Source organism: Anolis carolinensis, chromosome 3 (assembly GCF_035594765.1).
Source record: "Anolis carolinensis isolate JA03-04 chromosome 3, rAnoCar3.1.pri, whole genome shotgun sequence".
Classification (NCBI taxonomy): Eukaryota; Metazoa; Chordata; class Lepidosauria; order Squamata; family Dactyloidae; genus Anolis; species Anolis carolinensis.
The window spans coordinates 255,554,536-255,568,604 of NC_085843.1; positions in this window are offsets into that span (position 1 = coordinate 255,554,536).

The window sequence follows — 14,069 nt, forward strand, 5'->3', positions numbered from 1 at the left end:
AACTAAACCATATTGCCACATTGAGCAAATGTGGTGGGAGAAATATCTTGCACTGCTTAAACCTGGCAGATGCTCTGCCAGCTGAAGACCTAGTGTATGTTGGCAACAGTCAACAGAACAAGCCACACACACACACACACACACGCTGTTACTTCTGTCATAGCGAAAAGTAGTAGACAATTAATCACAAGTATGAAATTTATGTGCATGGGCCACTGCAGCACTGCAGGCATGCAAGTGCTGAAGTTGTCTGAAGAATATAAAAAGATGTTTTAATCTAAGTCACTAGTTCTCAGCCTGTGAGTCCCCAGGTGTTTTGGCCTAAAGCTCCCAGAAATCCCAACCAGTTTCCCAGCTGTTAGGATTTCTGGAAGTTGAAAGTCAAAACATCTGGGGACCTACAGGTTTAGAACCACTGGTCTAAATTATTCCATCCCCATGAAAAATGGGGGGGGGGGGTAATATCATTCAGTGTTTATATACATTTCCTAAATGTTTGTATTTCGAAAAAAATAAATTACACATAATAGTGGAATTATTTTAGAACATAGAAATTATGTTGATAGCTTCTTTTTACAGAAGAAAGAACAGTTTGTCACATTAACCTAATCTTGTACTTTATATGACTGTATGTTTTCTGGGTCTGATTTTTTTTTGTAAATACCTTTAAATCAGAGTGTAACTATGGGGAAAGAACAAATGAAGGCATTATCACCTCAAAAAAATCTGCTTCCTCAAGTGAAATGTTCCTTCAGACGACACAGTTCTAGCATTTCAGAGAGCGGGATACTTCCAGTGCTCCCACCTAATAACGAGAGCAGAGTTTAACTAAACAATCCCAGATTTACTTTTAAAAAAACTAAAACATGTAGTCTTTCCAAGGTTTGGCTAACAAAACAGAAACACAGCACACAGCATGGGTAATACAAATCAAAGTCCCAAGTTCCAAGGGTACAATCCATAGTCAGGGTTCCAAATTCAAGCCAGATAATCAAGGTTAAACTGAAGTCCAAAGGTACAAACCAAAATTCAAGACCATAAATCAAGCCAGGAAGTCAGTCCCTTGGTAACTTTGCCTGCCCCTTTCCTATGGATGCCCAAACTCTGTTTCTAAATGCTCAACTGAAGCCTTAAGTTCCTGCAATTTGAAAAATATAGCACTGAAATCAATTTTGATTGAATTTTAATTGTGGGGATGCTGTACTCATTGCCCCCCTCATACTTCAAAGATGATGGAAAGTTGTTTTAAAATGATAGTAACAACAAAACAACAAAAACAACAATGTTAAATTAAATTATTGTTATTATAATAATTTCAATATCATATTTTATGTGACTCCTTGTTGTGTCCTGAATTGATTTTTGAATGGCAAGTCAATGGGCACTTCAAGACAGCCCTAAAATGTGGACAGAGAACTGAGTTTAAAAATGCAACACCTGAGAGGCAGTCCAGACAGAGAGAGCTGAATCATCCCCTACTGTCCCCACCATACATCATCCCCACCATCCTCACAGCTGTCTTTTGATCCAGATTGAGATGGAATGGGCTCTCTAAGAATAGACTTTTTCCCATTCGTCCCACATTGGGACATAATCATCATAATAAAAGTTCAATCATACCTGGAATGTCCGTCCCCTTAGTGGTCATAAAATGGGATAACTTTACACTAAAAAAAAAATTAGCAAAGAATTTTTTTAAAAAATGTTTTATTTTTAACATCTTAGAAAGAATAGCAGGCTATAACTGCTGCAGCTGTGTTCCTTGAAGTCATTTCCTACTAATGGTGATTCTAAGATGAACCTATCATGGGATTTTCTTGGAAAGATTTGCTCTGAAAAGGTTTCCCATTGCTCCCTTCTGATACCAAGAGTGTGTGATTTGCACAAGGTCACCCAGTGGGTTTCTGTGGTTAAGTAGGAAGTCAAACCTTCATCTCTCAGAGTCTTAGTCCAACAATGAAACTGCTACATAATCCTGGTTCAATATACACATTCCAAGTAGGTGATTTTTCTGTTGTTCATTTGTTTGTTGTCATTCCACTGAGCATAAATCGGCACACAACCCTGTGGGGCCATGATGCAGTAGAGTCAAGCTGTATAATGAATCTTGGACCAATGGTGAATCTTGGAGATTCTTGACAGATCCTATAAATTATCCTGTGCTACAGCCAAGTCTTTGAACCAAAAAGATTTGACCAATTTCCCACTCCCTTTCTTTCTCTAACTTCTTATGCTGAGTTGAATTGGCAGCAAATGAATCAAGGCTCTGGTGATTCATTTGAAATTATTATTCCAGAGAATAACTCTCCTCTCTAATTCTCCTTAACATGGAACAAAGAATAAATCAAATAAACACTGGTATCAGTCATGTAAGGGCCATCAGCCATTAGGAGAAGTGGAGAAACTTGATCTAGCAACAGATCTGGAGTGTCATAAAAACAACAACATTTTAGTTATTGATTTTTTAATGCCATTGAATGAGCTACCTGGAGGAATTTCTACCTCAGATGCCAAAATAAATTGTTGGCCTTGGGTACTGCTTTTTCTTTTTATTATTATGTTTAAAATGATTTTATGATGTATTAAATTAGTGGTTCTTTAGCGGAAGTTTATTTTAATGGATTGTTTTAATGTTTATCTGTATTTTGTTTTGATCTCTGATAAGGTATATTGGATCCTTTATGAGGAGAAACTAGAGATGTAAATTAAATAAGTAAATAAATGAAGGAAAGTTGAAGCACTGATGGATACATTCACAAAACATTATATATTTATATATTTATATGTAATTATTTATATACTTATTCCTTTGCCTTAGTTTGTTCAATAATTTCTCTACCAACCTCCTCATCCAGGTCTCAAGGAATGAATATCTATACCGTCTAGATACTCACTTGTTTGCACAGTGCTGACTATGGCATTTATAATGAAGTAATATTGTTCAAAGAAACTAATATCAGTGATAATCATGGTGGCTAATGGTTCTCACCAAATAATTATTTCACTGGCTTTTAGTAATACAAACAGAGTAATCCTTATCCAGAATTCTGAAATCCAAACTACCCCAAAACCAAAATAGTGAATGTGGGTGGTTAAAACAGTGATACCTCTGCTTTCTGATCCTTCGATATACACAAACTTTGCCTCATGCACAAATTCTTACAAATGATGTATACAAAATTACCTTTAGGTAATGTGAATATGGTCTTTATAAAAAATAAATGAAATGTGTGATTCCATCTACAACCGTGGTTCTCAACCTGTGGGTCCTCAGATGTTTGGCCTTCAACTCCCAGAAATCCTAACAGCTGGGAAACTGGCTGGGATTTCTGGGAGTTGTAGGTCAAAACACCTGGGGACCCACAGGTTGAGAACCACTGATTTACAAGGTATCTCCTTATGTATGTATCAATATTCTAAAATCCCCACCACCACCACCACCCCAAGTGTGAAATACAGAACACTTCTAGTCCCAAACATTTTGGATAAGAGATACTCAACCTGTACCACTATAACTAGATACTCTTGTCTTGCTGCTATTATTTGCTTCCCTTCTCTATCTTTTCTTCAGCTCTCAATATTTAATGCAGCCTTATGCTTGAATTGTTTGCATTCAAACTCGCCTTTGAAACTGCTAATTTGATTCACTACCACAACTTATTTGAACCATAATTCATCCATTCTAAGACATTCACCATTAGGAATTTGACATATTGGCCTTGGAAACCAAATTCCCAAGTCTAATTACATTGGATGTTGGCTAATTCTTCTTTTTTATACTTTCCCATTATATTTTTAACGATGCTGAATTTTTAATATACTCTTGGCTAAATCACAAGACGTTCATCTCAGGCTCAGAAGTTAAAGAGAACACAAGTTCAGAGTGTTATGACTTTTATTCATGATTTTTAGTTATCTTTAAATAATCTTCCAAGAACCAGATTGCAAGTGTTGTTATTTTGAAGGGAGGGATACTAAGAAACACTAAAATAATTGAGAACTCTGATGTATGCATCACAGTAGCTTATATGAGGAAAAAATTGACACGCTAAAAAGATGCTACAGGATCCACACTAGTAATTTGGTAACTTTCTGATCCCCTTTTCATTTGCAACAGATGTCTGAGGAGAGGCAAAACAAACAAGAAAACCTCCATCTGTTTAACCACATTCGACTCTCTCTTTCCAAATGTCACATTTCTTCATGCTGCAGGGCACGATCATATAAAAATATGACATAGAAAGGTCACGGCACTGTCACTTTTGTATTACAGTGAAATAGGCTTGACTTTGCAGGGCTTCTTCATTTTTGCAAGCTAAAGTGAAAGAGTGCACTGCATCCAAATGGACCTTCAGTGCTCAGAGCTGTTTCATTACACTTAGGAAATGAAAATGTCTTGGTTTTCTTCCAACTTCTGAGTGGGGAGGGGCAAAGAAGTATTTAGAAGAGAAATATGACTTTGGGAAGGATTGCTTATTGTAGTAAGCATTCAATTGGTATGGAAGACCTGTTACCTGCCAAAGAAATTGCTTTCATAGCTCTCAATCTTCTTCAGCCTTTGTGGTAAATTATAGTATTTGATGTTTAGATGGAAACTGTAAGGACCAGTTGACATCGTGTGAGAAATGCCAAATAAGTTGCAATTGGCAATGTAAGTCAAAGATAATAGATGACTTTGGAGTTGTTTCTTAAATAGTTCCTCTTCATAACAAGCAAAATGTTCCAGGAAAGAAATAAAACATTTCTATGCCATACACATATTGCTTTTTCCTTTCATTTAGAATGGATCAAGAAACTATTTGCAACATATACAAATACCAGGCTGGAAAATAGATTGTCTTACTGCCCTATTCCAGATTTTTTTAAAATAAACACTCTGCATTTATTTGAGGTTCTGATCAAAATATCATGGAGTGTGTGATTCACGGTGTTTTATTTCACAATGTTTCCCTACATCTGATGGTGTATCTTAGATTTCTCTATGGATTGAAATGGCTGATTGGGTTTTCTAATCAGGGGTTCATCCAATTTTGCGGGAGACATAATGAAGTGTTGTATCTTCATATCCTTCTGTTTTTGTGAGCTCGCTCAATTATGAACTTACTTGGAGGAGATGGAGTGGCCACCCGAAGCAAAACCAGAAGCAATGAAAACTGTTGGAGATCTAATTGCCCATAATTTAATATGGAACAGAATTTTGTTGAATTTTATGAGCCCACTTATGTTCAAAACCTCTTTTAAGGTAAAATGGGCCCATGGCACCCTCTGGAGTTTGACTCCAGGACCCTTATGGATACCAAACACCATTGATGTTCCAGTCCTATTATATACAATGGTATAGTAAAAGTTGTTTATCTTTTGAGAAAAAAAACCACGAAGTGGATTATTATCATGTTGTGAATGGCGGAACCCATACATACAGAATCCATAAAAACAGAGGGACAACTATATTCCATTGACTTCACACCATCTGTCATCAAAAATAAGTGGAGGGCAGCACTGAGATAAATGAGAAGCCAGTTTGAAAATATTTGATTACTTCTTTAATCACATTGATGGCTGGGATTCGCTCTTGGTCCCTAAAGTCATGCCCAATGACTGCTTTTATGTCTATGGATAGCTTTCCAACTGACAGTCCTTCAGAGCTGTGTTGAGTGGTTTATGGATGATGCTAGAATATGCGACCAAGGGTGAGATGGAAGGACGGTATCCTTGAAGTGACTGGCTCGACCTTGAAGGAGCTGGGGGCAACGACGGCCGACAGGGAGCTCTGGCGTGGACTGGTCCATGAGGTCACGAAGAGTCGAAAATGACTGAACGAGTAAAGAAGAAGAAGAATATGTGAAATTTTATCTTATGATAGAAAGACTATGGGCAGATTATTATTCTGGTGAGTACTGTAGGTTTTGTTGTTGTTGCCTTTGTTTGATTTTTTTTTTTTGCTTTAAACTGCCCTATTTTTGGGGGCGGGGATAATTTGATGGTGCTATTGGCCTGGATGTATTGTACACATGTTACTGTCGCTGCCACGGCTTTTAGCTGGCCACAAAGATCCTTTAATGCTCCTGGCTGCCACAGAAGTCACATCAAGAGGGCTGTGCCACTAGTAAGAAGAAGGAAAAGATCAGACCCCTCTTCTTCCTGGTCACACAGGCACCGATTCTGATATCAGCAGAGGCAACTGCAATGGTCAGATGGTGGAGGCTCCTTCTTTGGAGGCTTTTAAGCAGAGGCTGATGGCCATCTGTCGGGGGTGCTTTGAATGCGATTTCCTGCTTATTGGCTGGGGGTTGGACTGGATGGCCCATGAGGTCTCTTCCAACTCTCCTATTCTATGATTCTATGATTCTAGATGCTCCAATGGAGCTCCATAACTGGCTAAGAGTGATGGCAGCAAGCCCGGCCCAACACGGGAAGCTGACCATGCCCCCGTGTTGGGCGCCATGTTCCGGGGGCGCTATCGAGCTCCTGGGAGGCAGGGCCACACCTGGCCCTGCCTCCCGCACCCTGGCCCCGCCTCCCTCACAGCATGAGAGGCGGGGCCAGGGCGTTCATCACGGGAGGCAAGGCCAGGTCTGGCCCCGCCTCCCACGCCGCACACCCTGGCCCAGCCAGGCTGCGGCGGGAGTCATTCCAGACCGCAGTGAAGTCCCAGCCAGCCTTGCTGGGCCTTCGCTGCAGCCTGGAAGGACTTTCCCGCCGTGCTTGGCCCCACCTCCTGCACCATGCACCCTGGCCCCACCTCCCACACCACCCACACCGTGGGAGGTGTGGCCGTGTGACGCAGGAGGCGTGGCCACGTGATATGGGAGGTGGGGCCAGGTTTGGCCACGCCTCCCGCATCATGCAGCCGCACCTCCTGCACCATGGCGGGGGGCACAATTTTTTTTTTTGCGTACCCCTTTATATTACCTTGGGCCGGTTCTGGATGGCAGTGATGACATGAGTTTTTGGGCCATTATAGCAGAGTGAATGCACTTGGAGGCAATCCGAACAGCAACACTGAATGATGAACATAAAGGATCCTGGTTGCTCTGAGATGTATTTTCATCAGGCTAAACTGCCTAGTGTAAATCTTAACTGATTTCTATTTCCCAAAATGTAACTGTGGAATGGAATAGGCAAATTGTGGCTTTCTGGGTCTGTGATCTACTCTGTCAAGTTGCAGTAATGCATTTTGAAGCAATAATTGGCCAAAAATATCTAATATTTATTTCAATAAACATATGCATACTGACAAGCCTACATTTAAGGTTTTCTAGAATATGAAGGAAGGAAGGAAAAATGGATTTAGGATTGTATTAATCTGACTTTTTTTTCCTTTTGAGATGAAATATAGATATTGATTTGCTTTGTTTGTTTGTTTTTCTGTATTTAAATATTAAATACCCAATTACTGTAGCAGGCAAGAGGAATGAAGTGAACTGTGTTCAAGCCAAACTGCAAATCTTTCAACATCGTCAGATCTGGAACCAGACCTATCCACTGGGATTAGAATAAGTACAATAACAAGGAACAAGATGTTAAATTGCAGAGGCCAGTGAACTAGTCAGAAGTTAATCTCTAGGGTTATGTATTGTGTATATTTAAAAGTATTTTAGAAGCCTATTATCATGTTTGTCACTTTACAAAGAACTACATAATGAATGACTGTATCCTTACACTTTAATAAAGCTCAACATTCACATGTTCCCATTGTGAACAAGAATTGTGCACGGGGTGACTGTGTGAGAGAAAAAGAAAGATGGGGTGATGAAAAATGGGGGGGGGGGGGGAGAGAGAAACCAGAAGCCAATAAACCTTTATTCAATAATAGTAAAATTAATGTTTGGCTTTCTAAAGAAGAATAAAAAGGTCTTCCTATTTCCTATATACTTACATTCTTTCAGTTTGTAAGTTTTTGAGAGTGTTTTAATCTCCATGGTTATTAAATATACAAGGGTTAGCATACATTTATATACAGTATGTAAAAATTCCTGTCTGCAGAGATTATACATATACTCACTAGTCATGTGTACGGTACCCATTTCTCCTGTTTAATCTGTGTTTATGTACCGTTTGTTTCATTCAGATAGCACTGTATGGTAGACCCCCCTCTGGAACGAAAATTAGCTTGAAATGAAAGAAAGCAGGAGTGGGTTGTTTCCTTGCTTGCTTTTCATGAGCACAGTTTAATCTATTTTTATTAATCCCCCAGCAAAAAAGTAAACCCTCATTTACTCTCCTTTTCCAGGAGGTCATCACTCTTTCTTATCTGCAAGTGGGAAGCCTCCTTAAAATGCCTTGGAGAGTGCAGGCACGGCTCCTCCTTCCTCCTCCTTGGCTCTTGGAGCTGCCCTGGCACCGCCTTGGTTCTTGGGTCATTGCTTGCTTGCTGCTCCTTCTGCCTTTGTCTCTCATGCAAGGAAGGCACCTCCAGCACCCTCCTCTTCCTCCTACTCTAAAGCAAGCCAGGCAGCAGCAGCAACAACCCAAGGCACTGGAAGCAATTCCAAGGGCTGAGGAGGGAGGAGGAGAGGGTAAGAGTTGCAAAGGAGGAAGAGGTGAGGGACTGAAGGCACCTTCCTTGCATGAGAGATGGAGGAGTACCAGGTGGGTGCCTAGCGCAGCAGCAGCAGCAGCAAGCAATGAACCAAGGCAGTAGCTCTAAGACAAATCATACAATTGCCTAAAATCATGGGAAGGAGAGGGGAATCCCCCCCCCATTGCCGCTAGTTAAAGAAGAAGTGAGTGGGGCTGGGCACTGGGCTGGGTGTATGGTGTGTTTGTAGAGCATCATTTGGCAGGAAGGAATGGTGCCCTGCCTGCCTCCCTCCTGCTGCTGCTCCTAGAGAAATTAGAGGGCCAGCAGAAAGGCACCCCTTTTTGGAAAGTGCTCAAAAAATGAAAACAGGGGCCTTATGAAGGAAACAAACAGAAATGGATAGCAGTTCTATCCAAATACACAAGACGAATACCCACTCAGAGCAAGATAGGAATCTAGGCTTCATTATCATCCTTATAGTGTCGAAACATTAATAACTACAATATTTTCTTTGTTTGGGGCTGAGCACATTTCTTATTATAATCTTTTTAAACCCTCCGATGGATGGCTGGATTTGAATCAATGTAAATATAACTCAAATCACTGGGATTCCTTCTGAGCTGTGGTTTAGGCAAAATTTTGTCAGGAATGAAAATTTACTCTGCCCTAGTCCAGCCAATTGCCACTGTATGAAAACCTTCTGTTTTCTAAAATGGAATGGGATAGCCATTGGATTCATTTCTGATCCAGCTTTGATCCTATGTAAACCAAGCCATATCCTAAATGTATGTGAAACATGGCTTATTCCTGCCAAAGAAAACCACAAAGCTGTGTTGAATTACTCTTGTATAATTTCTGACCATCTGCAAACAACCATTGGTAGGTATTATGAGGATGTGGCCAGCAGAATGGCATATCATCTATGAAAATGTCATCAGGGAATGGACATAGCTTATATGCTCAGAGGCTGGAAGCTAGTTTACACAGTTAGGAGCTAGTTAAATCAATAAAATATAGAAGATCCCACTTAATACTGTCCTAAAATAATAATCTGTGCTGTAAACAGAGAGTGGTTCCTCATTCTTAATGGTAATCACTAGGCTTGCTCAAATAATTCGTTTTCCCCGTTTACCGTTATTGATTCGTTATTTTCGGATTTTTTGAAGCAATATTGAATCTTGGCTGTCCACACGCCTGGATATCGCGGTTTCGAACCGCGATTGGCCGTTTTCCGTAATGGCGCCTTTTTTTTCGTTTTTAAAAAATGCTTTGTCAAATCATCCAAACTTTTTTAAGTCCACTGGGGCAATCTAGTGTGTTGTTTGCACCTTGTAGCCAATCAGAGAGCACGTTTAACCAGGGGGAGGGGCTGGTAGGACGTGCTTAATGAAAACAGCGTGCACACGCCTCGTGGCTCAGTCGCACTGGGACTTTTGGAGAGGGTGGAAGGGTAGATTGGTGTAGGCAGGCAGGAAACATTGCTGCGTCACAGCATGGCTGTGTGAAGACCAGGACAGGAGAAAAGGTGGGGTGGTCTGTGGCTGAGTTTGGTGGTGTGGGTCTTAGGTCTTTCTATTTGTTTTGTTGTTGCAAACTTGCAAAGGGCTGTCCTGTGGGTGTTTTTCCTGTTCAAAATACAACTCCTTTTGGGGAAAGAAAAGGTTCCCTTTGTGCCTTGCCTTGTGTGTGTGTCTGCCAGGGACGCTTTGGGAAAGAGTTGCATATCCCATCCTGTTCAAAATACAACTCCTTTTGGGGAAAGAAAAGGTTCCCTTTGTGCCTTGCCTTGTGTGTGTGTCTGCCAGGGACGCTTTGGGAAAGAGTTGCATATCCCATCCTGTTCAAAATACAACTCCTTTTGGGGAAAGAAAAGGTTCCCTTTGTGCCTTGCCTTGTGTGTGTGTCTGCCAGGAACGCTTTGGGAAAGAGTTGCATATCCCATCCTGTTCAAAATACAACTCCTTTTGGGGAAAGAAAAGGTTCCCTTTGTGCCTTGCCTTGTGTGTGTGTCTGCCAGGGACGCTTTGGGAAAGAGTTGCATATCCCATCCTGTTCAAAATACAACTCCTTTTGGGCAAAGAAAAGGTTCCCTTTGTGCCTTGCCTTGTGTGTGTGTCTGCCAGGAACGCTTTGGGAAAGAGTTGCATATCCCATCCTGTTCAAAATACAACTCCTTTTGGGGAAAGAAAAGGTTCCCTTTGTGCCTTGCCTTGTGTGTGTGTCTGCCAGGGACGCTTTGGGAAAGAGTTGCATATCCCATCCTGTTCAAAATACAACTCCTTTCGGGGAAAGAAAAGGTTCCCTTTCTGCCTTGCCTTCCCCTGGGCTACGGGTGTGTGTGTGTCTGCAAGGGACGCTTTGGGAAAGAGTTGCATATCCCATCCTGTTAAAAATACAACTCCTTTTGGGGAAAGAAAAGCTTGCCTTTGTGCCTTGCCTTGTGTGTGTGTCTGCCAGGGACGCTTTGGGAAAGAGTTGCATATCCCATCCTGTTCAAAATACAACTCCTTTTGGGGAAAGAAAAGCTTGCCTTTGTGCCTTGCCTTGTGTGTGTGTCTGCCAGGGACGCTTTGGGAAAGAGTTGCATATCCCATCCTGTTCAAAATACAACTCCTTTCGGGAAAATAAAAGCTTGCCTTTCTGCCTTGCCTTCCCCTGGGCTACGGGTGTGTGTGTGTCTGCCAGGGACGCTTTGGGAAAGAGTTGCATATCCCATCCTGTTCTAAATACAACTCCTTTTGGGGAAAGAAAAGGTTCCCTTTGTGCCTTGCCTTGTGTGTGTGTCTGCCAGGAACGCTTTGGGAAAGAGTTGCATATCCCATCCTGTTCAAAATACAACTCCTTTTGGGGAAAGAAAAGGTTCCCTTTGTGCCTTGCCTTGTGTGTGTGTCTGCCAGGGACGCTTTGGGAAAGAGTTGCATATCCCATCCTGTTCAAAATACAACTCCTTTTGGGGAAAGAAAAGGTTCCCTTTGTGCCTTGCCTGGTGTGTGTGTCTGCCAGGAACGCTTTGGGAAAGAGTTGCATATCCCATCCTGTTCAAAATACAACTCCTTTCGGGAAAATAAAAGCTTGCCTTTGTGCCTTGCCTTGTGTGTGTGTCTGCCAGGAACGCTTTGGGAAAGAGTTGCATATCCCATCCTGTTCAAAATACAACTCCTTTTGGGGAAAGAAAAGGTTCCCTTTGTGCCTTGCCTTGTGTGTGTGTCTGCCAGGGACGCTTTGGGAAAGAGTTGCATATCCCATCCTGTTCAAAATACAACTCCTTTTGGGGAAAGAAAAGGTTCCCTTTGTGCCTTGCCTTGTGTGTGTGTCTGCCAGGAACGCTTTGGGAAAGAGTTGCATATCCCATCCTGTTCAAAATACAACTCCTTTTGGGGAAAGAAAAGGTTCCCTTTGTGCCTTGCCTTGTGTGTGTGTCTGCCAGGGACGCTTTGGGAAAGAGTTGCATATCCCATCCTGTTCAAAATACAACTCCTTTCGGGAAAATAAAAGGTTCCCTTTGTGCCTTGCCTTGTGTGTGTGTCTGCCAGGGACGCTTTGGGAAAGAGTTGCATATCCCATCCTGTTCAAAATACAACTCCTTTCGGGGAAATAAAAGCTTGCCTTTCTGCCTTGCCTTCCCCTGGGCTACGGGTGTGTGTGTGTCTGCAAGGGACGCTTTGGGAAAGAGTTGCATATCCCATCCTGTTCAAAATACAACTCCTTTCGGGGAAATAAAAGCTTGCCTTTCTGCCTTGCCTTCCCCTGGGCTACGGGTGTGTGTGTGTCTGCAAGGGACGCTTTGGGAAAGAGTTGCATATCCCATCCTGTTCAAAATACAACTCCTTTTGGGGAAAGAAAAGCTTGCCTTTGTGCCTTGCCTTGTGTGTGTGTCTGCCAGGGACGCTTTGGGAAAGAGTTGCATATCCCATCCTGTTCAAAATACAACTCCTTTTGGGGAAAGAAAAGCTTGCCTTTGTGCCTTGCCTTGTGTGTGTGTCTGCCAGGGACGCTTTGGGAAAGAGTTGCATATCCCATCCTGTTCAAAATACAACTCCTTTCGGGAAAATAAAAGCTTGCCTTTCTGCCTTGCCTTCCCCTGGGCTACGGGTGTGTGTGTGTCTGCCAGGGACGCTTTGGGAAAGAGTTGCATATCCCATCCTGTTCTAAATACAACTCCTTTCGGGAAAATAAAAGGTTCCCTTTGTGCCTTGCCTTGTGTGTGTGTCTGCCAGGGACGCTTTGGGAAAGAGTTGCATATCCCATCCTGTTCAAAATACAACTCCTTTCGGGGAAAGAAAAGGTTCCCTTTGTGCCTTGCCTTGTGTGTGTGTCTGCCAGGAACGCTTTGGGAAAGAGTTGCATATCCCATCCTGTTCTAAATACAACTCCTTTTGGGGAAAGAAAAGGTTCCCTTTGTGCCTTGCCTTGTGTGTGTGTCTGCCAGGAACGCTTTGGGAAAGAGTTGCATATCCCATCCTGTTAAAAATACAACTCCTTTTGGGGAAAGAAAAGCTTGCCTTTGTGCCTTGCCTTGTGTGTGTGTCTGCCAGGGACGCTTTGGGAAAGAGTTGCATATCCCATCCTGTTCAAAATACAACTCCTTCGGGGAAAATAAAAGCTTGCCTTTGTGCCTTGCCTTTCCCAGTCTCAAACACCTCCAGGGCTGCGTGGGAGTGTGTCTGCCAGGGACGCTTCCTGATTTTCCCAAGCCAACTTTGGGAAAGAGTTGCATATCCCATACTTTCCTGTAGAACTGGAAAGTACAGGTATCCCCTTGTAAATAAATAAAACTAACTAAATGTTATAGACTACGCTTTTGCAACAGTAAATTGGCCAGAATATAACACGTTGCCAATCAAGATTCAACAAATATTTCCCACCAGTAACACAACACCTTACCATCATCCCTTCTGTTACCTGAAAACACTCCCCTTGACATGAAGCGCTCAGCTGTACGCGGGTCTGGGGGAGCAAGTCCTAGTAGTGGTCAAGCCACGGCCAGGACACTGTGGGGGGCCAAAAAAGTTAAGGTGGGTCCCATACGTCTGGAACGCCGAACTATGGGAGTGGGTGGACTTGATGAAGAACCAGGCTGTTCTAATGCAGACAGTTCACAGGCATCCACCCGGAGCCGGCTGTCGCATGGAGCTGAGACAACTGGACGATCATTGGAACATACAGGTGTTGCCGTCCTGGAACTACAGGTGGTGGATAGTGAGGATATAGATAACCCCACCCCTCCCCCAGCTACTGACAGTGAGGAGGAGGTAGAGGAGGTACTACCATCAAAACGTAGACTTTCTCATGCTGCTGAAAGGGTGCCCACGACTCCCATCTCTGAGGGCGTCGCCACAGTGGCTGTGGGGAGGCCAAGGTCATTTATTTGGGACCATTTCCATGTCCACTCTCAGAGTTCTACTTTGGCAGTTTGTAGACACTGTGGGGCAAATATCAGCAGAGGCAGAGACACGAGACATCTTGCGACCTCGGGGTTGAGCTCTCACATGAAGCGACACCATCCCTCCATTTCGCTGGGAGGGGGAACTGCAAGCCCTTCCAG